The sequence below is a fragment of the Balaenoptera borealis genome, assembly GCF_965194805.1.
Source record: "Balaenoptera borealis genome assembly, chromosome: 5".
NCBI lineage: Eukaryota > Metazoa > Chordata > Mammalia > Artiodactyla > Balaenopteridae > Balaenoptera > Balaenoptera borealis.
This window is the reverse complement of record NC_138862.1, coordinates 53,959,153-53,986,579: the sequence shown is the minus strand read 5'-3', so window position 1 is coordinate 53,986,579 and position 27,427 is coordinate 53,959,153. Positions and strand designations below refer to the sequence as shown.

The following is a 27,427-nucleotide window of genomic DNA, read 5'->3' as shown; positions in this document are numbered from 1 at the left end:
TATAATTATTTCATTACATATTACAGTGTAATAATAATAGAAATAAAGTGCACAATAAATGTAATGTGCTTGAATCATCCCAAAACCACCCCCCACCCCAGTCCATGGAAAAATTGTCTTCCGCGAAACCAGTCCCTGGTGCCAAAAAGCTTGGGGACCACTGCCTTATAAGTATAAAATGGTGTAGTAGAGCCGGCCCTCCAATCCTCCAGTTCTGCACCCACGAATTCAACCAACCTTGGATTGAATTTGATCCGGAATTGGTTGAATCCAATACTTGGTTGGTTGAATCTGTGGATGTGGAAGCCGCATAGCTGGAACTCCGATTGTAAATATCAGATGTTATTGAGTCTCCTCAGAATCCTCAAGAGTCTCCTCAAAGAGCAGAGCAGAAGACCAATAGAGTTTTATATTTATTGGATGATCTCTCCCTTGTTCTTTTTTCCACCTGGAATAATCCAAATTCTCAAATAAAGCCACACAAACAACCAGTGTTGTTCACCAAAGGTTAACTGTCCAATCAGATTATCTACATCCAATCCTTTTTTTTAATCTCAATCAAGATCAGAGTCCTTCTAGACAGACCTTTTTATCTTTCCAATTATCTAGCCTCCCTCAGTTCTTCCAATGGCTGTGTCATTTGACAACTCCAGAGCTGACATTTCATTACAGTGATCAGGTAGGCAGGTTTACTCTTCCCCAGAATGACCAATCTCGGTACTAATGTCTAAAGTACCCTTTACCTTATTTTTACATTTCAGAGGAAATAAAATTAAGGAATGTGCCAAATTGTGTTAGAAATTTTTAACATTAACTACTAGGACTGTTAATATCACGGTAAAATACTAGGCTATTGATAGGGCATATTCATTAATTTCTCTAGTAAATAGTCAAGAACTTTGAAAGAATTTATATATAATTTATCTTTAAATACAAGATATAATGATTAAACAGTTTTAGTAGAAATAATGGATTAGGAGGTAAATAAACTATAGCCTGAGGGCCAAATACCACTCACTTCTAGTTTGTGTGTGGCCCACAAACTAAGATTGTTTTTGTTTTACAAAATGGTTGAAAAGAAAATCAAAATATGAGTAATATTTTGTGCCACTTGAAAATTGCATGAAATTCAAATTTCAGTTTCCATAAATTAAGTTTTATTGGGACACAGCCACAGCTATTCATTTGTGTATTGTCTGTATTATCTATGGCTACCTTGGCACTACAGTGGCAGAATTGATTGCAGCAGAGGCTGTGGCTCTCAATATTTACTGTCTGTCCATTTACAGAAAAAAGTTCGGCAACCCCTAAGTTAGGTGAAAACATAACATGTCTTATGACTTATATCTATGTGCTTCACTAAAACTTGATTACTTTAACATCAATTAGTTAAAACAAAACTAAGAAGGTTAAGCACAATGCATGTGGTATTTGGAAGAATGGAAAAAATTGTTTAAAATATCTGGATCTTGTCTAGTTCACAATATAATAACAGATTTATAAAAATTAACACTTAACACATCCTTACTGTTTGTCAGGCATATGCTAAGAACTTGTGGGTCTTATATTTTATATTACAGCTAGTCAACTGGCATTATCTCACAACCCACAATTGCCATTTGAAATAGGCACCATTGTGATCCTTATTTTGGCGACGAGGAGGTGAGACTTAAGTTAAATGACTTGCCCTATGTCACCCAACCAGCAAATGGCAAAGTAAGATTTGAACAGAGACAATTTAACTCTTGAGATCAATATTTTAACCCTATAATATAGTTCATCAACATTTTACAAAGATAATACAGTTGTCCCTTGGTGTCTGTGGGGGATTGGTTCCAGGACATACCCCCCTCCCCAACAATACAAAAACCTGAGGATGCTCAAGTTCCTTATGTAAAATGGCATAGTACAGTTGACCCTTGAACAACTCAGTGGTTAGGGGTGCTGACCCTCCTCACATTTGAAAATCTGTGCGTAAATTAGAGTTGACCCTCTATATCAATTCTTCTGTGTCCAAGGAGTCAACCTTGGATCGTGTAGTACTGTAGTATTTACAACTGAAAAAAATCTGCATATAAATGGACCCGAGCAGTTCAAATCCTTGATGTTCAAGAGTCAGCTGTATTTGCATATAACCTATTCACGTCTTCCCATATACTTTAAATCATCTTTATATCTTCCATATACTTTAAATCATCTTTATACAATGTAAATGCTGTGTAAATAGTTGTAAACACAATGTAAATACTATGTAAATAGATGCCAGTGTGCATCGAATTCAAGTTTTGCTCTTTGGAACTTTCTGGATTTTTTTTTAAAAATATTTTTGATCCGTAGTTGGTTGAATCTGTGGCTGTAGGACCCACCAATATGGAGGGCCAACTGTACCAATTTTCTTATACACATACTGATCAATTCAGTAACATGTATGTGGGAAGTATCCATTTGTTCACTATCTTGTGATCTTCTGGCCTGAATGTGGTCTTGTTCAATTTGAGAGGAAATGGAACTCTTGTAGATTATTATTAAAGTCACTGAGGTATACACTTCTTTTAAAATTGATTCTCCTATTTCCCTTAGTGTCTGAGTGACTGTGAAGTAAAATGAAAACAGGCAAGTTGAAGTTTAATCCAGGTAAGAGGGAAGCTTTTGGAGAAGCTGAAGAGTATTTTCTTTACACTGAATTAAAGTCTTCACAGAGCAGAAGTGATTTAGGACGGTGCCTCAGAAAAGAGAAACTTTGCATTATGCTTTGCATAGCACACAAGTTGCGACCATTTTTTTTTTTTAACCTGGTGGCCTCATTACAATTCTTAAAGGCTGATAACCTTTACTTAAATACACTTTTTACAATGCCATGTTTATGCATGTATGCATACGTAAAATCAGATGAGCAAGGGAGCACAGTCAGGGCTCTCAAAGCTGAAATTAGATGCATCACCAGCTTTTTCCTCCACCAAAAATTTAGCTAGCACAGAAAACAATAGGCCACGTGCATAAAGCAATTTAGTGATATCAAGGCCTGGACAATCACCTAATTCTGTAGCAAGCAGCTTTAGACTGGATTATTTATTTACCCTTGCCTTATTTTACTGTGCTAGTGGGATTTCTTAGGGCTTAAGGAGAGTTAATTCTGCTGGTAGGCATGATCTTTATGCAATTCCACTTTTGGAATTATATCTATTGGGATAAATGTGGGATTAATTGTAGATTAAAAAGGTTCTTTTGTTTGGAGTTGAGGAAATAACAAGGAGAGTGTTTTGAATTCTCTGTTTGTTTGTTTGTTTTCCCCTGTTATTGCATCACACATTTCCACTGCTGACCTTCAGGCAGGCCTCTTTGTAGAGGTTTTTGCCCAAATGATTTGTGAGGGTCTTTTGAGTGGGTAATTGGACATTCAGTTGGAAGCTTTATTTTGACAGTGGGCTAATAGGTTAATTCTGTATTCAAAAACAGACATGTTTGTTTGTTTGTTTGTTTGTTTTAAATAATGAGTTGTCAAGCCAATTCCCATTTTCCAGGCATTTTGCTTTCTTTTGATGGCAGGCAATTTGGTAAACAGATCATGTTATTTAACTGTATTCACTTCTTCATCCACAGCAGAAATCTTGTTTCTCCTCTAAAGAGAAATGTAAATATGATATTTATAATTCACATGAAGGCTGTAGGAGCTAGCATCAAGTGCTTATGATTATATTCAGATGATAAGAAAATGTAATGAAAGTCTAGTAGAGCTTGCTTATTACTGTTGACCTCAAGTGCAACATCATTTAAATTCAAACGGCACTGCCCTCTACTATGAAAAGTTGTCCAAAGGGCAAAGAATTGTCTCTAGGGCTATTCATTGATGTACATTAAACCTTGGTAGAGAATACATTTCCATTGACAGTATGAAAGGGAAAACCAGAGTGTTTTTTGGAAAACTACTTATTTCAGTCAATAATTTCCAAATGATTTCATTAGATAATTGAGGCTTTTCAAATACGAATATACAGAGAATTAGGACAGAAAGACGAATAGTGACATTTAGTAATGCCTCACCATGAAAACAGCCTTGACTACCACTCTAAAAGCAAACAAATAATTATTAAAACCCCATCATCTTATTTTATTATTTTATTAGGGGTCATGGTCTATTAAGTTTCTTATATCCTGATAAAAATGTGAATTTTTCCTTAGCAGTACTGTGAATAATCAAATCTAATATCGTATTTCATTTTATTAACCAAAGGAAGACAGCAAACACACATACACACACACACACACCCACACACACACCACATCAGACTGCTCTAAGGGAAAAAAAAATCAGCAAACAAAACAAAACAACTTAACAAGGATATAAAAAAAGCAGAAAACATTAGGAGGGGAAAAAATCAACTAATTTCTCTGGACAATCACCTAAATCTGTAGCAAGCTACTTTATAGTGGGTTATTTATTTACCATTGCCTTATTTTACTGTGCTAGTGACATATTTAAAGAAAAGAAAACAGAAGCCTAAAAATATTTAAGAATATTATTTCTTAAGTATTGATGAATATCTGTATCAAATAATATCTGACTTCTTAGGCAAAAAGTATACACACATTTCTTAGAGAATGTTAGGAAATAGTTTTGCAAATATTGGTGGAATGGTAAAAAAACAACTTCTTTAATTTTTTTCCCTTTTTAAAAATATTAAAGTGACATTTTGGTCACTGATTTGATAAATAATCATGAACATTAATCATTACATTAATTTATCATAGTTTTGCTTTAATTATCTTTAAAATGAAATGTGGGCAAAATAGTGTTTACCCTGTTTACCTCATGGGATACTGACAGTGTCAAAGGAAAGATCTTGTTAAATATATCAACTTTATTTCAATTTGTTTCCAAGCTACCCCAAAATATTTTAAATAAACCAAGTATTGTATTTTCTTTAAGAAAACACGCAGAACTTTATTTTTTAGTGGAAGGAGAAAGTAAGTAATATTGACCAAATTCAGACCAATTCAGTTAAGCAGTTATTTCTGTCTCTGTCTCAAAGAAACTAATGCAGTGGCAAGAAAACAGGTATTCACAATTATATGGGATTTAAGAAAAATGAGTAAATTTTCCCAAGTGTTAAGACACTGCTCTTCAGCTCCTGACCTGTTGTCCCCATATCCCTGTGTGCCACTGAGTTCTAGTATCATCCAACGAAACCAAATCTGCTCTCTTCCTTTAGTGTTTTGCCCCAATGCATTGTATCCCATTAGACCATTCTATTTAGATAATTCCTTATTTAATACTACCCAAGTTTTGATTTTCCTTCTTAGTCTGATCCTTGGTTTTTCTGATTAGATCATCAAGCTTCTCTCTCTCCCTCCTCTTTATTTTCTGAAGAACTAACCCATCCTTACCTAATCAGGCCATCTTCTCCATCAGTAGCTCAAATGTGGAGCACGTATGAATGCCGCCAAATAGGCATCGTGGATAAGCTCAGTTACTTCTTCCACCTGACAAAGCGGATCTTCCATTTGGAAATACAGTGCACTGCAAATAACTGAGAAGTAACATGATGAAAGTTAAAATGAGATAGCACAAGTACAGTGTTTTGATCCATACACAAAATCTGACTTTTGGTCTGTTGAAACCTTTCCAGTCTCTTTTTTGTTTGTTTGTTTATTTATTTTTTAACATCTTTATTGGAGTATAATTGCTTTACAATGTTGTGTTAGTTTCTGCTGTATAACAAAGTGAATCAGCTATATGTATACATATATCCCCATATCCCCTCCCTCTAAATTTTCATATGGAACAACAACTAAAAATATGATCAGTCACTTTGGTTTAATAATTTATTCTCATTTTCCTTAAAAGTAGATTTGACATTTATCCTCTCTAAAGCACATCTTTACTTCAGCATAGCAAATTCCTTCTTCCCTTTTTCCTTTTTTCCTTCCTTTCTTGCTAGTTTCTGCATTCTCTCTCTCTCTCTGAAATAAAACTTCTCTTGAAAAACAATACAAATAGCCATGAAGATAATATACATCTGGAGACTACAAACAGAAATGATGTGAGAAAACCATCATCCCATTTTTAATAACTTAATAATTAGAGATGTCTTTGCATCAGTCTAAAATTGACTTCTTTCCTATCCCTGGAAATGACAATCATGTTGCCAGAAATAGATGGTGGACATATCTGGTAGATTATTTTTTCATGGTGGTCAAGAACAGATTTTTCATGTAGAGCACTTTCTGATACATTTTAATGTTTCTTACAGGCATATATATGTATCACAAGTGATAATTGTTAGAATTGTTTAAATGAAGGCCTTGCACCCTGCTTTATGACCAAGATTTGGACATTTACTGCCGCCAGTGACTTACACTTCATTTTACAATAACAACAGTTGAAAACAGCCTCTGCCAAGTATTTGCTTTATTTATCATTCTTTGCTATTTTCCTTGTCCATTAGATTATAAGCTTTCTGCCAGTATAGCTCCTGTTGGTACTACTCAAAGATATATGTCCATAGAACTGCACTGTCCAATATGGACAGTAATTTATATTTAAATTAATCAAAATTAAATTTAAAAAATTTAGCTTCTCAGTCATGCTGACCACACACCAAGTCCTCAACAGCTGCATGTGGTTAGTGACTACCATATTAGATGGTGAAGATTTAGAACTAGTAGACTAGCTCACCTAGCCAGTGATATTTTAGAGCCTAGCACTGTTCATAGAGAAACAAAATAAATATTATCTGAATTAGCTTACTAATGAATCTTTAGGGAGCAGCAATTCCATGTATTTTCTCTTCATGATGGAGTGGTAGATTTTGTATGCTGATATAGGAATATGCGTACATTTTTTTTTTTACCTCTTTATTGGAGTATAATTGCTTTAAAATGTTGTGTTAGTTTCTGCTGTATAACAAAGTGAATCAGCTATATGTATACATATATCCCCATATCCCCTCTCTCTTGCCTCTCCCTCCCACCCTCTCTATCCCACCCCTCTAGGTGGTCACAGAACACCGAGTTGATCTCCCTGTGCTATGCAGCTGCTTCCTACGAGCTATCTATTTTACATTTGGTAGAGTGTATCATACCAGCTTACCCTTCCCCCCAACCCTGTATCCTCAAGTCCATTCTCTACGTCTGCATCTTTATTCATGTCCTGCCCCTAGGTTCATCAGAACCTTTTTTTTTTTTTTTAGATTCCTTATCTATGTGTCACCATATGGTATTTGTTTTTCTCTTTTTAACTTACGTCACTCTGTTTGACAGACTCTAGGTCCATCCACCTCACTACAAATAATTTCGTTTCTTTTTATGGCTGAGTAATATTCCATTGTATATATGTACCACATCTTCTTTATCCATTCATCTGTCAATGGACACTTAGGTTGCTTCCATGTCCTGGCTATTGTAAATAGTGCTACAATGAACACTGTGGCACACGTCTCTTTGAATTATGCTTTTCTCCAGGTATATGCCCAGGAGTGGGATTATTAGGTCATATGGTAGTTCTATTTTTAGTTTTTTAAGGAACCTTCATATAGTTCTCAATAGTGGTTGTATCAATTTACATTCCCACCAACAGTGCCAGAGGGTTCCCTTTTCTCCACACCCTCTCCAGCATTTATTGTTTGTAGATTTTTTGATGATGGCCATTCTGACTGGTGTGAGGTGATACCTCATTGTAGTTTTGATTTCCATTTCTCTAATGATTAGTGATGTTGAGCATCCTTTCATGTGTTTGTTGGCAATCTGTATATCTTCTTTGGAGAAATGTCTATTTAGGTCTTCTGCCCATTTTTGGATTGGCTTGTTTGTTTTTTTGATATTGAGCTGCATGAGCTGCTTGTAAATTTTGGAGATTCATCCTTTGTCAGTTGCTTCATTTGCAAATATTTTCTCCCATTCTGAGGGTTGTCTTTTGGTCTTGTTTATGGTTTCCTTTGCTGTGCAAAAGCTTTGAAGTTTCATTAGGTCCCATTTGTTTATTTTTGTTTTTATTTCCATTTCTCTAGGAGGTGGGTCAAAAAGGATCTTGCTATGATTTATGTCATAGAGTGTTCTGCCTATGTTTTCCTCTAAGAGTTTGATAGTGTCTGGCCTTATATTTAGGTCTTTAATCCATTTTGAGTTTATTTATTTATTTATTTTTCTTAATGTGTAAATTCATTTATTAATTTAAATAAAAATATATGGTCCCCACCACACAAACAGGTAACTCTAAATCTACTTTGAAGTTGAATCAATCAATAAGCATCTATTTGGAAACTATGTACCTAGTATCATATTATACCAAAGATAAGGCTCCTGTCCTCACAGAATATATGGATCATTGGTAATCAATCATTAACCTAGTGAATGTCATAATATATTGGGGAATATATTGGAAAACTAATAAATTTCTCTGGACATCATTTATCTTGCCCTTCTGAGAGACTTGTAGATCTAGATGAGATTAGTTTGGAAAAGGTGTCTTATTTAGTCCAGAAAATCTTCAGTGTAATATAGTTCTGGGCTAATCAGAGACTAAAGAACCTTTATAAGGTTCTTCTTTTGTTTTTATTTTTTAAGATTTTTGGATGTGGACCATTTTTAAAGTTTTTATTGAATTTGTTACAATATTGTTTCTGTTTTCTGTTTTGGTTTTCTTGGCCCCAAAGCATGTGGGATCCTAGCTTTACAACCAGGGAACAAACCTACACCACTGGCACTGGTAGGCGAAGTCTCAACCACTGGATCAACAGGGACGTCCCTATAAGGTTCTTATAAAGAAGTAGGCTTGGAAATCAAGCAGTCTTACTTTGAATTAACATGTTTTAGTCAAAGGTATGGAATCAATGATCAAGTATCAGTTAGGAATTTCTGTAATGCCCTCCAATGCCAAGTGACCACTAATATTCTATTTCCTACTATGATGAATCCTGGATGAGAGGCAGAAGGCATAAAGAATATTGCCAACTAGAAAATAAATTGCACTCCAATGTCTATGATCGCTAAAGATAAATCTTTTTTTTTAATATAAGAAACTCACTGAATCAAATGAATGCTAATTAAAGCAAATGTATTGTATGTAAAACTGAGATAAGAAACCTTTAATTATGCAGGAAATCTGTGGAAGGATTAATCAATTTAAGAGAAGAATCATTTTTCCAGTAGCCCCACTGTTATGAATGATATCTTCATGAGCCTGGGCCACCTTCTCCAGTGGATACTGGGGACCTATTACTGGTCTCAACCAACCAATTTCCATTCCAGCTTGAAGGACTGCTGCAAACTGCTGAAATTCCTCCTTGGTGGATGAATAGAGAGCAACTCCTATTATGCTAGATTCCTTTACCATGGTGTCCTGTGGGTTTATTTCAATAGGACCCCTGCTGCCAACAACTATTACTCGTCCTCCATGTGACAAAAGATTCAAATCGTTGCTAAGATTTACATTCGCTAGCATTTCAATAATCACATCAACTCCTTTTTCACCAACAGATTTCTTAATTTTATCAATGTAATTAGCTTCTTTGTGATTAAACACTTCATGGGCTCCATTTTGCAAAACAATCTTTTGTCCTTCCTCAGTACCAGCTATGCCCAAAACCTGTAAGCCATAAGCTCTAGCAATTTGGCATGCTGCTATTCCAAACCCTCCACTAGCCCCATGAACCAGAACACTTTCTCCAGCTTTCACATGGGCACTGTGAAGCAAAGCTCGATAAGCAGTAAAATACGGGATCCCAATGGCAGCTCCTTGTTTAAAGTCCAGTTTTTCTGGCAGTGTGTAAACAGTGTGATCGGCTGCCAGAGTACTGGTACTCTGCGTAGCCCCCAGAGATTGTGCTGGTAGTGAAAACTCTGTCACCTTTCTTGAAAGCAGATACACTCTCTCCAACAGCTTCTATTATTCCAGCCACATCTAAGCCAGGAGTATAGGGAAGAAGTGGTTTTCTACTGTAAGTACCAGAGTGAATATATGTTTCCACTGGGTTTACACCACATGCTTGGACTTTAATTAGAACCTGATGGTCTTTCGGAATTGGTATGGCAACATTCGACTGGAGTTTTAGCACTTCTGGTCCACCAAATTCAAAGACTCTAATAGCTCTCATCAACTTCTGTTCTGTCACCATGGTGACCTAGATACCGGTTCTAGAGTGGGAAATCAAAATCTCTGAGTGTTCCCTCAGGTTCCACGGAAAAAAGCCATTTTGAGTTTATTTTTGTGTATGGTGTTAGGAAGTGTTCTAATTTCATTCTTTTACATGTAGCTGTCCAGTTTTTCCAGCACCACTTCTAGAAGAGGCTGTCTTTTCTCCATTTTATATTCTTGCTTCCTTTGTCAAAGATAAGGTGACCATATGTGTGTGGGCTTTCTATCCTGTTCCATTGATCTATATTTCTGTTTTTGTGCTAGTACCATACTGTCTTGATTACTGTAGCTTTGTAGTATAGTCTGAAGTCAGGGAGCCTGATTCCTCCAGCTCTGTTTTTCTTTCAAAGATTTCTTTGGCTATTTGGGGTCTTTTGTGTTTCCATACAAATTATAAAATTTTTTGTTCTAATTCTGTGAAAAATGCTATTGGTAGTTTGATAGGGATTGCACTGAATCTATAGATTGCTTTGGGTAGTATAGTCATTATCACAAGGTTGATCCTTCCAATCCAAGAACATGGTACATCTCTCCATCTGTTTGTATCATCTTTGATTTCTTTCAAAGGTACCTTATAGTTTTCGGCATACATATTTTGGTCTCCTAAGGTAGGTTTATTCCTAGGTATGTTATTCTTTTTGCTGCAGTGGTAAATGGGAGTGTTTCCTTAATTTCTCTTTCTGATTTTTCATCATTAATGTATAGGAATGCAAGAGATTTCTGTGCATTAAGTTTGTATCCTGCTACTATAACAAATCCATTGATTAGCTCTAGTAGTTTTCTGGTAGCATCTTTAGGATTCTTTATGTATAGTATCATGTCATCTGAAAACAGTGATAGTTTTACTTCTTCTTTTGCGATTTGGATTCCTTTTATTTCTTTTTCTTCTCTGACTACCATGGCTAAAACTTCCAAAACTATGTTGAATAATAGTGGTGAGACTGGGCAACCTTGTCTTGTTCCTGATCTTAGAGGAAATGTTTTCAGTTTGTCACCATTAAGGACTATGTTGGCTGTGGGTTTGTCATATATGGCCTTTATTATGTTGAGGTAGGTTCCCTCTATGCCCACTTTCTGGAGGGTTTTTATCACAAATGGGTGTTGAACTTTGTCGAAAGCTTTTTCTGCATCTGTTGAGATGATCATATGGTTTTTATCCTTCAGTTTGTTGTATATGGTGTATCACATTGATATATTTGCATATATTGAAGAATCCTTGCATCCCTGGAATAAACCCCACTTGATCATGGTGTATGAACCTTTTTATGTGCTGCTGGATTCTGTTTGCTAGTATTTTATTGAGGAGTTTTGCATCTATGTTCATCAGTGATATTAGCTTGTTGTTTCCTTTTTTTCTGACCTCTTTGTCTGGTTTTGGTATCAGGTTGATTGTGGCCTCGTAGAATGAGTTTGGGAGTGTTCTCCCTCTGCAATATTTTGGAAAAGTTTGAGAAGGATAGGTGTTAGCTCTTCTCTAAATGTTGGACAGAATTCGGCTGTGAAGCCATCTGGTCCTGGGCTTTTGTTTGTTGGAAGATTTTTAATCACAGTTTCAATTTCACTGCTTGTGATTGGTCTGTTCATATTTTCTATTTCTTCCTGGTTCAGTCTTGAAATGTACTTTTCTGAGAATTTGTCCATTTCTTCCAGGTAGTACATTTTATTGGCATATAGTTGCTAGTAGTGGTGTCTCATGATCCTTTGTATTTCTGCAGTGTCAGTTGTTACTTCTCCTTTTTCATTTCTAATTCTGTTTATTTGCATCTTTTCCCATTTTTTTCTTGACGAGTCTGGCTAATGGTTTATCAATTTTTTTAATCTTCTCAAAGAACCAGGTTTTAGTTTTATTGATCTTTGCTATTGTTTCCTTCCTTTCTTTTTCATTTATTTCTGATCTGATCTTTATGATTTCTTTTCTTCTGCTAACTTTGTTTTTTGTTTTTTTTTTCCTTCTTTCTCTAACTGCTTTAGGTGTAAGGTTAGGTTGTTTATTTGAGATGTTTCTTGTGTCTTGAGGTAGGATTGTATAGCTATAAACTTCCCCCTTAGAACTGCTTTTGCTGCATCCCATAGGTTTTGGGTCGTTGTGCTTTCATTGTCATTTTTTTCTAGCTATTTTTGGATTTCCTCTGATTTCTTCAGTGATATCTTGGTTATTTACTAGTGTATTGTTTAGCCTCCACGTGTTTGTATTTTTTACTGTTTTTTTCCTGTAATTGATATCTAGTCTCATAGCGTTGTGGTTGGAAAACATACTTGATACGATTTCAATTTTCTTAAATTTACTGAGGCTTGGTTTGTGACCCAAGATATGATCTATCCTGGAGAATGTTCCATGAGCACTTGAGAAGAAAGTGTGTTCTGTTGTTTTGGGATGGAATGTCCTATGAATATCAATTAAGTCCATCTTGTTTAATGTGTCATTTAAAGCTTGTGTTTCCTTATATATTTTCATTTTGGATGATCTGTCCATTGGTAAAAGTGCGGTATTAAAGTTCCCTACTATTATTGTGTTACTGTCATTTCCCCTTTTATGGCTGTTAGCATTTGCGTTATGTATTGATGTGCTCCTATGTTGGGTGCATAAATATTTACAATTGTTATATCTTCTTCTTGGATTGATCCCTTGATCTTTATGTAGAGTCCTCCTTTGTCTCTTGTAATAGTCTTCATTTTAAAGTCTATATTTTCTGATATGAGTATTGCTACTCCAGCTTTCTTTTGATTTCCATTTGCATGGAATATCTTTTTCCATCCCCTCACTTTCAGTGTATGTGTCCCTAGGTCTGAAGTGGGTCTCTTGTAGACAGTATATACACGGGTCTTGTTTTTGTATCCATTCAGCGAGCCTGTGTCTTTTGGTTGGAGCATTTAATCCATTTACATTTAAGGTAATTATTGATATGTATGTTCCTATTACCATTTTCTTAATTGTTTTGCGTTTGTGTTTGTAGGTCTTTTCCTTCTCTTGTGTTTCACGCCTAGAGAAGTTCTTTTAGCATTTGTTGTAAAGCTGGTTTGGTGGTGCTGAATTCTCTTAACTTTTGCTTACCTATAAAGGTTTTTATTTGTCTGTCGAATCTGAATGAGATCCTTGTTGGGTAGAATAATCTTGGTTGTAGGTTTTTCCCCTTCATCACTTTAAATATGTCCTACCACTCCCTTCTGGCTTCCAGAGTTTGTGCTGAAAGATCAACTGTTAACCTTATGGGGACTCCCTTTTATGTTATTTGTTGCTTTTCCCTTGGTGCTTTTAATATTTTTTCTTTGTATTTAATTTTTGATAGTTTGATTAATATGTGTCTTGGCATGTTTCTCCTTGGATTTATCCTGTATGGGACTCTCTGCTCTTCCTGGACTTGATTGACTACTTCCTTTCCCATGTTAGGGAAGTTTTCAACTATAATCTCTTCAAATATTTTCTCAGACCATTTCTTTTTCTCTTCTTCTTCTGGGACCCCTATAATTTGAATGTTGGTGCATTTCATGTTGTCCCAGAGGTCTCTGAGACTGTCCTCAATTCTTTTCATTCTTTTTTCTTTATTCTGCTCTGCGCTAGTTATTTCCATTATTTTATCTTCCAGGTCACTTATCCGTTCTTCTGCCTCAGTTATTCTGCTATTGATTCCTTCTAGAGAACATTTAATTTCATTTTTTGCGTTGTTCATCATTGTTTATTAGCTGTTTAGTTCTTCTAGGTCCTCTTTAATTGTTTCTTGTATTTTCTCCATTCTGTTTCTGAGATTTTGGATCATCTTTCCTATCATTACTCTGAATTCTTTGTCAGGTAGACTGCCTATTTCCTCTTCATTTGTTAGGTCTGGTAGCTTTTTACCTTGCTCCTTCATCTGCTGCGTATTTCTCTGTCTTCTCATTTTGTTTAAGTTACTGTATTTGGGGTCTCCTTTTCACAGGCTGCATGTTCGTAGTTCCTCTTATTTTTGGTGGCTGCCCCCACTGGGTGAGGTTGGTTCAGTCGCTTGTGTAGGCTTCCTGGTGAGGGGGACTGGTGCCTATGTTCTGGTGGGTGGGGTTGGATCTTGTCCCTCTGGTGGGCAGGGCTGCGTCTGGTGGTGTGTCTTGGGGTGTCTGTGAATTTAGTTTGACTTTAGGCAGCCTGTCTGCTAATGGGTGGGGTTGTGTTCCTGTCTTGCTAGTTGTTTGGCATGGGGCACCCAGCACTGTAGCTTGCTTGCCGTTGGGTGGAGCTGGGTCTTTGTGTTGAGATGGAGATCTCTGGGAAAACTCTCACAGATTAATATTACATGGGGCCAGGAGGGCTCTAGTAGTACAGTGTCCTGGATGCAGTTCTCCCACATTGGAGGCTCAGGCCCAACACCCAGCCAGACCACCAAGACCCTGCCAGGTGTGTGGCATGGAAGAAAAGGAAGAAAAAGAACAAAAAACGAACAGACAGAACCCCAAAACAAATGGTAAAAACAAAACTAAAGAGACAAAATCACACAAAGAAACATACACACACACACTCATAAAAGGAAAAAAAACAACAAAAAAGAACGAACAGACTGAACCCTAAGTCCAATGGTAAAGCAAACCTAAACAGACAAAATCACACCAAGAAACTTACACACACACACTCACAAAAAGAGAAAAAAAGAAAAAAATGGAAGAGAGTAACCAAACCAGTAAACAAACCCACCAATGAAAACAAACACTAAAACCTTAACTAAGATAAACATAAAACCAAAAACAAATCAAATGCAGAAAGCAAACCCCAAGTCTACAGTTGTTCCCAAAGTCCACCACCTCAATTTTGGGAACATTCATTGTCTATTCAGGTATTCCACAGATGCAGTGTTTATCAAGTCTATTGTGGGGATTTAATCTGCTGCTGCTGAGGCTGCTGGGAGAGATTTCCCTTTCTCTTCTTTGTTCCACAGCTCCTGGGGTTCAGCTTTGGTTTTGGCCCTGCCTCTGCGTGTAGGCCACCCTCAGGAGTCTGTTCCCCACCCAGACAGGAGGAGATTAAAGCAGCCGATGATTAGGGCTCTACTGCTCACTCAGGCCAGGGAGAGAGAGGTGTATGGTAGTCATAAGTGGGATGCATGGTGTGCCTGTGATGGCAGAGGTCAGCATGACATTGCAAGAGCCTGAGGCACACCATGTGTTCTCCCGGGGAAGTTGGCCCTGGATCATGGGACCCTGGCAGTGGCGGGCTGTACAGGCTCCCAGGGGGGTGTGGGTAATGACCTGTGCTTGCACACAGTATTCTTGGTGGCAGCGTTAGTGGTCCGTGCCCGCCTCTGGGGTCCGAGATGATAGCCGTGGCTCGCGCCCGTTTCTGGAGCTTGCTTAAGCAGTGCTCTGCCATCTCTGGGCACACGGAGCAGGAAGCCCCTCTCCCTGCTCACCCTGAAACAATGGTCTCTCGCCTCTCTGGCAGGTCCAGACTTTTTCCCGGACTCCCTCCCTGCTAGCTATGGCACACTAGCCCCTTCAGGCTGTCTTCACACAGCCAACCCCAGTCCTCTCCCTGGGGTCTGACCTCCGAAGCCCAAGCCTCAGCTCCCGGCCACCACCTGCCCTGGTGTGTGAGCAGACAAACCTCTCAGGCTGGTGAGTGCTGGTTGGCACTGATCCTTTGTGCAGGAATCTCTCTGCTTTGCCCTCTGCACCCCTCTTGATGTGCTCTCCTCTGTGGCTCCGAAGCTTCCCCCCACACCCCCGCTTGTCCCCACCAGTGAGGGGGCTTCCTACTGTGTGGAAACTTTTCTTCCTTCACAGTTGCCTCCCAGAGGTGCAGGTCCCATCCCTATTCTTTTGTCTCTGTTTTTTCTTTTTTCTTTTGCCCTACCCAGGTTTGTGGGGAATTTCTTGCCTTTTGGGAAGTCTGAGGTCTTCTGACAGCATTCAGTACGTGTTCTGTAGGAGTTGTTCCACATGTAGATGTATTTTTGATGTATTTGTGGGGAGGAAGGTGATCTCCACGTCTTACTCCTCTGCCATCTTGAAGGTCTCCCCAATACGTGTACCTCTAAGGGTTTTTCTATTGTTTTTGTTTCTTTGTTTTTGTGGAAGAAGTCTTAATGCAATTCCTATCTCATACAATCTACTTCCTAGACCAGAAAGGCAGTCAAGAATGATCACATTCTAAGAATTCAATCTTATGAGTCCTTATGAATATTGATAGACATTAAGGAAATGGTGGTAGTAGTGGGGACCTGTCTTAGTCTGTTTGGGCTGCTATAACAAAATACCACAGACTGAGTAGCTTATTATAAACAACAGAAATTTATTTCTCACAGTTTTGGAGGCTGGACATCTAAGATCAGGGTGCCTGCACAGTCAGGTAAAAGTCAGATTGCAGACTTCTCATTATATATATATCCTCACATGGCTGAAGGGGCTAAGGAGCTATGTTGTGCTTCTTTTATAAGGGCACTAGTCTCATTCATGGGGACTCCACCCTCATGACCTAATCACATCTCAAAGGCCCTACCTAATGCCAAAACTTGGAGGTTCCGTTTCAACATATTAATTTCAGGGAGACATAAACATTCAGACCATAGCAGGAGCTTTTAGAATTGTAATGAAAGATTTCAGCAATGAGAATCTGAAGTTTCAATTGTATCATGATAACTTGTTTGACCCCATAAGATTGAGGGAAAAGCTTTGAATCAAATATGTGAGTTTAAGATGATAGCAAAGGGACTTTAGAAAAACAATTGTTAAAGAAATTTGTATTTTGATTAAATGTTCTTTCTTTAACTTTCTCTCATTCTAGATTTTTTTTTATTAAATTCCCCAAAGCTAGATCCAATTTAAGGCCTGTCAGTCCATCTTTGGTTCACACTGTTAAGATACAGTACCACATTGTAGTACACAATATTGTGCACTGACCACAGACCCAGAAAGAATAGAATTTATTGTTTTCTCGTTGTTGATGAAATTCAGCCAGGCATTAATATCTATTCACTGTATAGAACTGTTTCCTTTTGGGGGTGTAATATTAAAACACAGAGAAGAAAGTGATGAGATTCTTTCAACATGCTATTTGTAGATTTAACTGAAGTGAAAAGAACATCTTAAGGCACAGATTAGGGAGGACCATAATGAGAGCATGACAATTTGAAGAAAAAAATACTCATTAGCCTTTCTCCCAGTGTTCTTTTGTCTAAGGAATTCGCTAATCTAGCAGAATAGTTAAAATAAGTGTAAATCAATAGAATGTGAGCTCTGAAGTTATTTAGCCAAAATTCCTTTTGGGCAGAGAGGACATGGAACCACCAGAGATCTCCTAAGTCTCAGCAGCTAAAATTAAAAATCCTTGACACTATGCTAGAGAAAAGGGAGTTTTGAAATGCATTCTTGTACCAGCAAATATTTATTGAGAATTTATAAATGTCAAGGTATTGAGAGGTTTTATTCAAACATGAGACAGACATGATTTCAAAGATCACATAGTGTAGATAATTGCGTTGATTTTCCCTGTCTCAGAGACATACTCTTTAGCATCTACTCTTATCAAAGATAATAGGATTGTATATGACTTAAAAGAGTGTCTGCTTCATTCTGTTTATTTGACACTTTATAAAGTAACACTCATCAGACTTCAACAGTAAAGCACAATATTTAACTAGCAATTGCTCTAAACACTTAGCAAAAATATGCCCTGGAAGAATTATATTCATTAATGTTTCCCTGGTGAAGGATTGGCCAACTAAAAAGTTTATTGACTCTTTACCCTGCAGCTCTGAACACAAGATGGCTATTTAGACACCAATTTTGGTGGGAGAATGTGAAGATGCTTTCATTCATCCACTCTTTCATTCAACAAATATTAGTTCAGTATCTACTATTTAGGAACTGAACTAGATGCTTGGGATTCAACAGTGTTTGTTTTGTTAAACAAACACTCCTGCTCTCCAGGAGCTTACCTTTTAGGCAAAATGGTTATAAAATTTAAAAAGTATATGTATCGGAGCTTCCCTGGTGGCGCAGTGGTTGAGAATCTGCCTGCCAATGCAGGGGACACGGGTTCGAGCCCTGGTCTGGGAAGATCCCACTTGCCGCGGAGCAACTGGGCCCATGAGCCACAACTACTGAGCCTGCGCGTCTGGAGCCCGTGCTCCGCAACAAGAGAGGCCGCGACAGTGAGAGGCCCGTGCACCGCAATGAAGAGTGGGCCCCGCTCGCTGCAACTAGAGAAAGCCCTCGCACAGAAACGAAGACCCAGCACAGCCAAAAATAAATAAATAAACAAACCAAAAAAAAAAAAAAGTATATGTATTATATATAGGTTTTCTTGTGTGTTAGAAGGTGATAACTGGCAAAGCATATGTAAGTGGAGCAAGATGAGTATCAGTGGAGGGGACATGTTTAAATAGGATGGTCAGGATTGGCATTATTCATGTCTTCTAGCAAATGCTTGCAGAATAAGAGGGGATCAACCATGTTGAAATTTTGAAGAAGATTCTGGACAGAAGGACCAGCCAGTAAATGCCTTACCTTAGGATGGTACCTAGTTTGTTTGAGAAGTAGCCAAGAGGCCAAAGGGGACTGGAGCAGAGTGATTGAGAGGGAGAGCAGCAAGAGAGAGATCAGAGAGGTAGCAGGTGCCAGTTCATACAAGATCATTGTGAGGACTTTGACCTTACTCAGAGTGTAATGCAAGGCCATTTCAGGGTCTTACGCAGGGGAGTGGCACGATCATGACTCATATTTCTACTTAACTTTTGTTGGACAAAATTACCTTTAGCTGATTATCCAAAGTAAATCTTATGTAGGTTACACTGTAAAACAGCTATGGAAAAGAGTTGGACCTGCATTCAAGTTACAGTCACATTGCTCATTCAGTAATAAATAGTTATCAAACCCACTTTATATGCCCTAGTCGTGACTTCCTGGTAGAAAAATTTTATGCCAGATTTAATGCTTTTTAAACATTTAATTCAAGTTTAGATATTCATATTTCTAATTAGGTGTTATTGGTGCAAAGTTATTTAATAAGCCTATCTCTAAAGAAGATAGGTAAGATCTAACAAAAATCAGGGAATGAACTCATTTTTATTCTTACTTTTTCATAAGAATCTGTTTTGGATGAAACTTTGCAAGAATTTACTGTGAGCAGATTTTTAATGCTTTCCTTATGTCTACTACAAAAGAAACTGAAGAAGAATAATCAGATGGAAAGATGCCTTTAGGAAACATAGGTAAGGACAAAGCTAATTTTCCCTTAAGAGACCTATCTGCAAAGCTGGTTTGTATCATTTCTACTGAATACATATTGGGGGAAAATCATTCACACAAAACCAAACTATCACCAGCAGAGCAATCTGACAAAGTGAGTCTATTCTGAGACATCTGCAAATTGTTTTCATCTTGAATTTTCTGTCAAACCAGTCTAGGATAACTGACTATCATTAGCATGACCACGTAATTCAGGAAAAGGTAGAAGCAAATTTCTGCAAAGAAAATGTGGATAATACTAATACATTCTTACTCAAAAATTTTATTCCTTAAATGTATTGCGTTTTCACAGCACTGTTTGATCTGATCTGATTTCCTTCACATTTTCTTTAGCACCCTTTCATTCCTCTTTATTTTCACTGTAGCTGCACAGTAGAGCAACTTATCACAAAAGACCAGTTTTAATTACTTGCCTGCAGAAGTCTGGCTTAAAGACTTACTGCCCACATTTAAGTTCTGGCTCATTCGTGGGTCAGCTTGGGGATCTTGGGGAAATTCTTGAACCTGTCTTAACCTTATCATCTCCCCTGGAAATAGGAATTATTATAACATCAGTCCCTAAGTACATTTAAGATGAGACAATCCATGTTGGTCACCTAGCACAATGCCTATTACACAGTAAGTGCTGAGTAAATTTTAGGTATTAGTATTATCATCCATCCATGTTATTTCTTATATCTAGATTGATTTTTATAAACCATTGCCACCTCAGATAAAAGATTTCTAAGAATTTCTCTCTTCCCATAGGATAAAATGCTTTTTCCTTACACTTGTATTAGAAGTCCCTATGTACTAGCATGTCCCTATGGTCTAGTATGACCTAGATTCCAACTAGTTTCCAATGGATATATTCTATAGTTTTTTTTGTTTTTTTTTCTTAAAGTCTATTCTGGCCAGATAGATATGTACATTCTTCCTAAACCAGTCCCGTACCATGTGCCTTAATATAAGTTCACACAATTATCTATGCCTAAAATAGATTTTTCATTTTCCACTGTAAGTCTGAATTCCTTTCATCATCAAGTGATGCTTCCAGTTAAATTTCTTCTATGAAGTAGTGACTACAGACTTTTTCCTTAAAAATCTACAGTACCTTATTGCCTTTCTACTCATTTCTCATGTATGTTGTTGCTATTCGACTTTTTTGTTGTTTGTAGATCGTTAATCCCTAGATAGTTCAAAAGCTCCTAGAAATGAAGGACCATATTTCTCTGTATAAACTGTAGATCCTGGCACAATGTTAGACTCAGAATCAAACCCAAATTTTGATCAGTGTATTGTTCCTAATACAATGATCTACATAGTGTGTACATTAAATTTAATCTTGGTGAAATGATGAGTGAATTTTTCTGAGACCAATGCAGTAGGTGTCATAATAAAAACAAGGGCACTAAATTATTCAGTCATTTGATGATTGAAGTCCTAGAAAAGATGTTTTATTAAAGAGTAGTAATTTTTTTTTTATGGGTACAGTTTTAGGTACTATTGCTACAACTGTATTTAGAGCCAGGCAGATACTGATAATCTAAGCTGACTGTGATCTCTAGAATAAATTCAATCATTATGAAGCTTGATGAATGTGTGTGGGGGGTCAGGGGGGAGAGGGAGAGACCTAAACATTTCTTTCTTCACTATGTTCTGTGATAATAAATACATATAAAGCAACATATACTATATTTAACACTTGATTATTGGAAGAGCATTTTGAAATTAAACCCACATTCTCAAAGAAGTTACATAAGAAGGCCTCAAGGAATATATTTTAGAACATGTATTTTAAGGACAAAATCTTGAAAAAAAACTAGATTATTATGTATCTTCTCATTTTCAGAAAACTTGAACACAGCTGCACTTCCTGTATATTCCCAAGGTCCAAAGTTTTCCATTTCTCAAATTGCTTGCTAGAAACTGGAGATCTAATAAATTTGTTGACCCTGGTTATAAAAACTTTGTCTACTACACAGTGATCAGCCTAGTACTGTTTACTCTAGATCTTAAATTCTTCCAAATAAAAAGACATTTTAAATTTCTCTATCTAAATAGAATAATGAAGTAAGGATAAATTTTCAAATATCTAAGTCTCCCTCCCTCCCAGTGAAAGATCAAATGAAAAAATAGAGTATGTCATTGAACCATATGTTTGTTCTATACCAATAGAAATAGTTAGGAGGTATATATTCACTTTGTTCCATAATAACACCATTTTCAGGGAATTGTGCGATTTTAATGGCTTTAAACGTGAAATCATTCAAATATTGGGCTAATTACTTTCTGCATTGATGACAAATATGTTATCTTATTTGGCATTCATAATTTTGTTTGCTTTTTTGATGCTGCATATTCAAGAAATGATGACATTCATTATTAATGTGCCCTAACAATTTATTAACCTAATATAACTAAAGTTATAGTTTTATTTTTATTTTAAATCTTACAAACTAGTGATTGCTATTGTCATTTTGTTTTGCTCTTCAAAATTTAATTCCAGTGTTGGCCGTCAACTATTTTTCCCAAGGAATTTCCTCTAAGTTTTTATTTATTTATTTATTTATGTATTTATGTATTATCGAAGTATAGTTGATTTACAATGTTGTATTAGTTTCAGGTATACAGATACAAATATATATATATATGTATATACACATATATACATATATATATATATGTTCTTTTTCAGATTTTTTTCCCTTATAGGTTATTAAAAAATATTGAGTATAGTTCCCTGTGCTATACAGTAGGTCCTTGCTGATTATCTATTTTATATGTAGTAGTGTGTATATGTTAATCCCAAACTCCTAATTTATCCCCACCCTCCCCACCCCTACCTTGTTTTCTTCTTTTGTAACCATAAGTTTGTTTTCTATGTCTGTGGGTCTATTTCTGTTTTGTATATCAATTCATTTGTATCATTTTTTTTAAGATTCCACATATAAGTGGTATCATATGATATTTGTTTTTCTCTGTCTGGCTTACTTCACTCAGTATGATAATCTCTAGGTCAGTCCATGTTGCTGCAAATGCCATTATTTTATTTTTTTTTTATGGCTGAGTACAATTCCATTGTATATATGTACCACATCTTCTTTATCCATTCATCTGCTGATGGACATTTAGGTTGCTTTCATGTCTTGGCTATTGTAAATAGTGCTGCAATGAACATTGGGGTGCATATATCTTTTTGAGTTATGTTTTTCTGCAGATATATGCCTGGGAATGGGATTGCAGGATTACATGGTAGCTCTATTTGCAGTTTTTTAAGGAACCTCCACACTATTCTCCACAGAGGCTGTACCAATCTACATTCCCAGCAACAGTGAAAGATGGTTCCTTTTTCTCAACACCCTCTCCAGCATTTATTATTTGTAGTCTTTTTGATGATGGTCATTCTGATTGGTGTGAGATGATACCTCACTGTAGTTTTGATTTGCTTTTCTCTGATAATTAGTGATGTTGAGCATCTTTTCATGTGCCTTTTGGCCATTTATATGTCTTCTTTGTAGAAATGTCTATTTAGGTCTTCTGACCATGTTTTGATTGGGTTGTTTGCTTTTTTGATATTGAACTGTATGAGCTGTTTGTATATTTTGGAGATTACTCCCTTGTCAGTTACATAGGTTGCAAATATTTTCTCCCATTCTGTAGGTTGTCTTTTCATTTTGTTTATGGTTTCCTTTGCTGTGCAAAAGCTTTTAAGTTTAATCAGGTCCCATTTGTTTATTTTTGTTTTTATTTCCATTACTCTAGGAGACAGATCCAAAAAGATATTGCTGCAATTTATGTCAAAGAGTGTTCTGCCTATGTTTTCCTCTAGGAGTTTTATAGTATCCAGTCTTACATTTAGATCTTTAATCCATTTTGAGTTTATTTTTGTATGTGGTGTTAGAGAATTTTCTAATTTCATTCTTTTACATGTAGCTCTCCAGTTTTCTCAGCACCACTTATTGAAAAGACTGTCTTTTCTTCATTGTATAGTCTTGCCTCCTTTGCTGTAGATTAATTGACCATAGGTACATGGGTTTATTTCTGGGCTTTCTATCCTGTTCCATTGATCCATATTTTTGTTTCTGTGCCAGTACTATACTGTTTTGATGACTTCAGCTTTTTTAGTATAGTGTGAAGTCAGGGAGACTGATTCCTCCAGCTCTGTTTGGCTTTCTCAAGATTGCTTTGGCTATTTCTCAAGATTGCTTTGGCTATTTGTGTTTACATACAAATTTGAAAATTTTTGTTCTAGTTCTGTAAAAATATTTGTGTTTTGTTTTGAGTTGTTTTTACAAAATTATCATTTATCTTGTGGTCCATTGTTGATTAACTTTACTCTTAAAAATGGGTTATATCTGCACTGTATTAAAAATATATCATAGTTAGCTGATATAATTTAATATTAACTAATTTAAATTATAGTATATAATTTCATGTACGTGTATATATATATATTTACATACATGCTTAGACATAGAAATTTGCCTACTAAGAATTTATCCTACAGTTACATTCACAGATGCATGCGATATATATAAATATATAATTATATTATTTATCTAAAAGATAATATATATAAATATATCCATAACAATCTATCAATTCGTAGAATATGTATAGAATGATCTGCCAAAAGTCATCAATAATGAATTTCTCCATTTTAATATGACTATCCAAATGACCTTTGAGGATAGGAATTAGGCAGCCAAGGCTTGGGAATGAAGTCTATTTTAATCTATAATTTCTCCTATATTATTAAATATTTTATTATGAGTATAAATTTTTTATAATTAAACAAAATTGACCTAATTTAATTTATGCTTTTCACTATTTTTCTAGATATAAGTGATTTTTGATACATATGAAATAAACTTCCTAACCTCAAGAAATAAAAAGATAGGAATTAACCTCCAAAATTTTTAGCATTGTTTGTAAGAATAAAAGGTGAATGCATTAAGGATGTGTATTTGTTGTATTCACCAGTGAGCGAAAAGGTTATGGTTGGCACCTTTTGTCATTTTCTAAGAGGACTCTAAAACTATGCAATTTCATAAATTTAGAATGGCATTTAAACGTATATTCTTCTGTGTAATTGTGTGGCTTTGTTGTCCTACTGTCAGTTTTGATTGACACTTAATAATTAGGTGTGGAGATATAAAGGATGGTGAGTTTTGTTTTTTTTAATGTAGCTTGGATATGGGTGGAAATTGTCAAATCTTTTCTCAGAATGCCTGAGTAGAACGTCAAGATCACAAACTATTTTTTTTCAATTTCTCTGAGTAAAAGAAGAGGTCTCTTTGTTACAAAGGCAATTTATTAAAAAGTAAGAACACCAAATCCCTTTGAGTATAAATTAAAGGGCACGCCGACTGAAACATTGGTTTACTCTCCTAATAGCATTTAGAAGCAAAATTTCTCCATTTTAATAAGACTATCCATATGAACCTATTCAACTTTCATAAATACCTTACTCATGCTGAATATATTAAACAGTGTTAAACAGTGTCCATATTATATAGAAAATCGGCATTCCCGTTTCTTCATGAATCTAAAAAGGAAGAAATCAGAATGCAACCTTGAATGTGTGTAGAAGACAACCAATTTCTTTTTAAAACATGTACTTAAGCACATTAAGCACTTTAATGATCCCTAAAATTCTGAAGCATAAGCCAAAAATATATTTTATATATTTTTAGACAGCTCTGTGATGTGATTATGTGGATAATTCTATTGATGGATTCCATTTTTTTAATCCAAAGAAAAAATAATGTTTTTTCCCATTTGGACTGCTGAAAAAATTTTTTATTGAAGAGACCATGTCTAAAAGTTCCCCTACCTTATTATTTTAAGATCTTTGTTAACTCAATTTTCTTCAGTTCTTTGGTAAAAGAACTTCAGTAAAATTACCTTTTTTGCTCATTCTCAATACCTTGCCATTTTTTGTTGGCTTTCAAAAGCCATAGGAAATATCTTTGATTTGTGCTGTTGTGACAACCTCATATTTGTACATTTCAGGTTTCTTTATTATTGCATTAAGCAGATATGCCTTCATGTTGCTATTTTCATCTGTTCTTGATATCTTCCCTACTATTTCCTAAAAGTCTGTCTACATAATCACTAGGAAAATAATTTTTAGCAATTGCTTAAGTGTTTAAGAATCAAATATGCCTAGTAGCATTTTGAAATCTTTTATGCATAACATAAAACTGTGATGATTCCTTTTCTATTACGTTTAGATCAGACTTTAGACATGTGTTTTTCTAATCATTCTGCTTGGAAATTGAAAGAGGTAAATTATATTTCACATAATATAAATTTATGTATTTCATATAATACAACGTACATTGAATACATATTTCATATGAGAAAGCTAAGGTTGGATGAATTAGGGGAGAAGAGAGAAAAACGAATTATGTGTCTTTTGTTGGGTACTGGTTGGAAAACAGAATGGTATCTAAAGGTAGAAACAACGTGAAGTTCAATTAAGTGCTGCCAAAAAATTTTGATAGCTTTATTTTAAAAATTAATTTTTTCTTAACTCCCTTATATCAAAATGATTGTTGAGAGTTTTTCTTCTACCATATTCCAGATTTGAAAATTAGATTAGTAAACCTTAATTTGAGTTTGAACTGAAAAAATCCCTTCAAGATATTGTGTTAGAAAACATTTTCTTTTTTTTCACTATATTTTACTTCTGTAGGGAGCCAGAATAATAGAAAAATGACATATAGACTGGTGCGAAAGAAAGAATGCTAACCTGGTTGTTGAGAGTTTTGGGATTCTGACGCAGTTATGCAGCTAGTTAGACCTGATTTCAAACATGTCACTATTCACATCTGTACCTTGGTTAAATCATTTATCAAAGACATGGCTAAATTGGATGATAGTTAAGGCCCCTTCCAGCCCTAAGATGTTATGATTCTATAATACCAAGTCTCATTGGGAGTCAATATGGTAAATTAGTAATTCTCATGTAGGTCTTATATAGATAGCATGACTTAATATCTGTGGATTGATTACTGATACTCTTTGTAGAGTTTCTTATTCGTCAACAACTATTTAATGAGTACTACTAAGCTGTAGTCTCTGAGCCGTGGGGAGCTGTTGAATGAAGCATGTGTGTTCATTTAATTCTATTGTCATCTCAATTATAATGAAGGATAAAACTTACATGCCACTTTACAGTTAGAAGGATATATAATAAATCAGGTATAATAATTTTGAATTAACACAGATTACTAAATAATGTTATGTTCATATACTAATTTGTACCTTACAAAAGCACTTTTACGTATTGAAATATTTCGTTCTTCACAATAACCCTTGAAGCATTCATAAAACATACACACACACACACACACACACACACACACACACACACACACATAGAAGAAACATACAGAGCTTGCCCTACATCGTATCATTAGGAGGCACCCTAACTGCATGCCCTAGGTCACATAAAAGACAGTAGAAATAGAATTTGAACCCAGGTCTTCTCACTTCCAGACCAGTGCTCTTTCCAAGATGTAATATTTTAGTTGCTTCTCTGAATACTGGGAAGGAGAAAAATGTCCCTCGTATTGATTTCTTTGGCTATCCTATGGAATTTTTTTAAGAATTGAGAGTATTTGCTTTTTAAAAAAGTTAATTTTTTGCTATACAATTTAGTGATGTTATTTTATTTTATTTTGTTTTTTAAGTGATAAATTATTTTAAATGACTTTGAAAATAACACACACATATCAATCTTTTGTATATATAGTACGTACTTTAAGTATGGTTAGTGTCTAGTGTACACTAGAACATTGGAAAACATGATGTTAAGTGAATTGAACTCCTATGGAGAGACTTAAAAATTGCACTGAACTTCTTTTCAGTTTACTAGTGAACTTTTTATGATATAATGTACCAAGTGGGGGTGTAGTAGACATTGTGACCCCTTCTTTAGGAATAAAGGGCTTCCCCCGAACCTGCCCTGCCAACTGCTGTTAGAGATGTAAACTGAAAGCCCTCAATTATTAGTTCCATTCAAATTGCCTCAGCTAAAAGAGCCACATCACCCAAGATCACATCCCCTTCCCTGGGCAGCCTGTATCCACCGAC

General features: G+C 35.8%; 1 protein-coding gene and 1 pseudogene across 2 annotated transcripts in view; one reads left to right on the top strand and one right to left on the bottom strand.

The window, feature by feature from the left end:
- LOC309629284 (uncharacterized protein) overlaps positions 1–27,427 on the top strand; it is a 1,158,831-nt gene that overhangs the window by 749,406 nt on the left and 381,998 nt on the right. The gene's annotated exons all lie outside the window — the stretch shown is intronic.
- LOC309629281 (zeta-crystallin pseudogene) lies at positions 8,979–10,332 on the bottom strand (annotated as a pseudogene). Its single transcript has one exon. The product of its transcript is annotated as a zeta-crystallin pseudogene (transcript).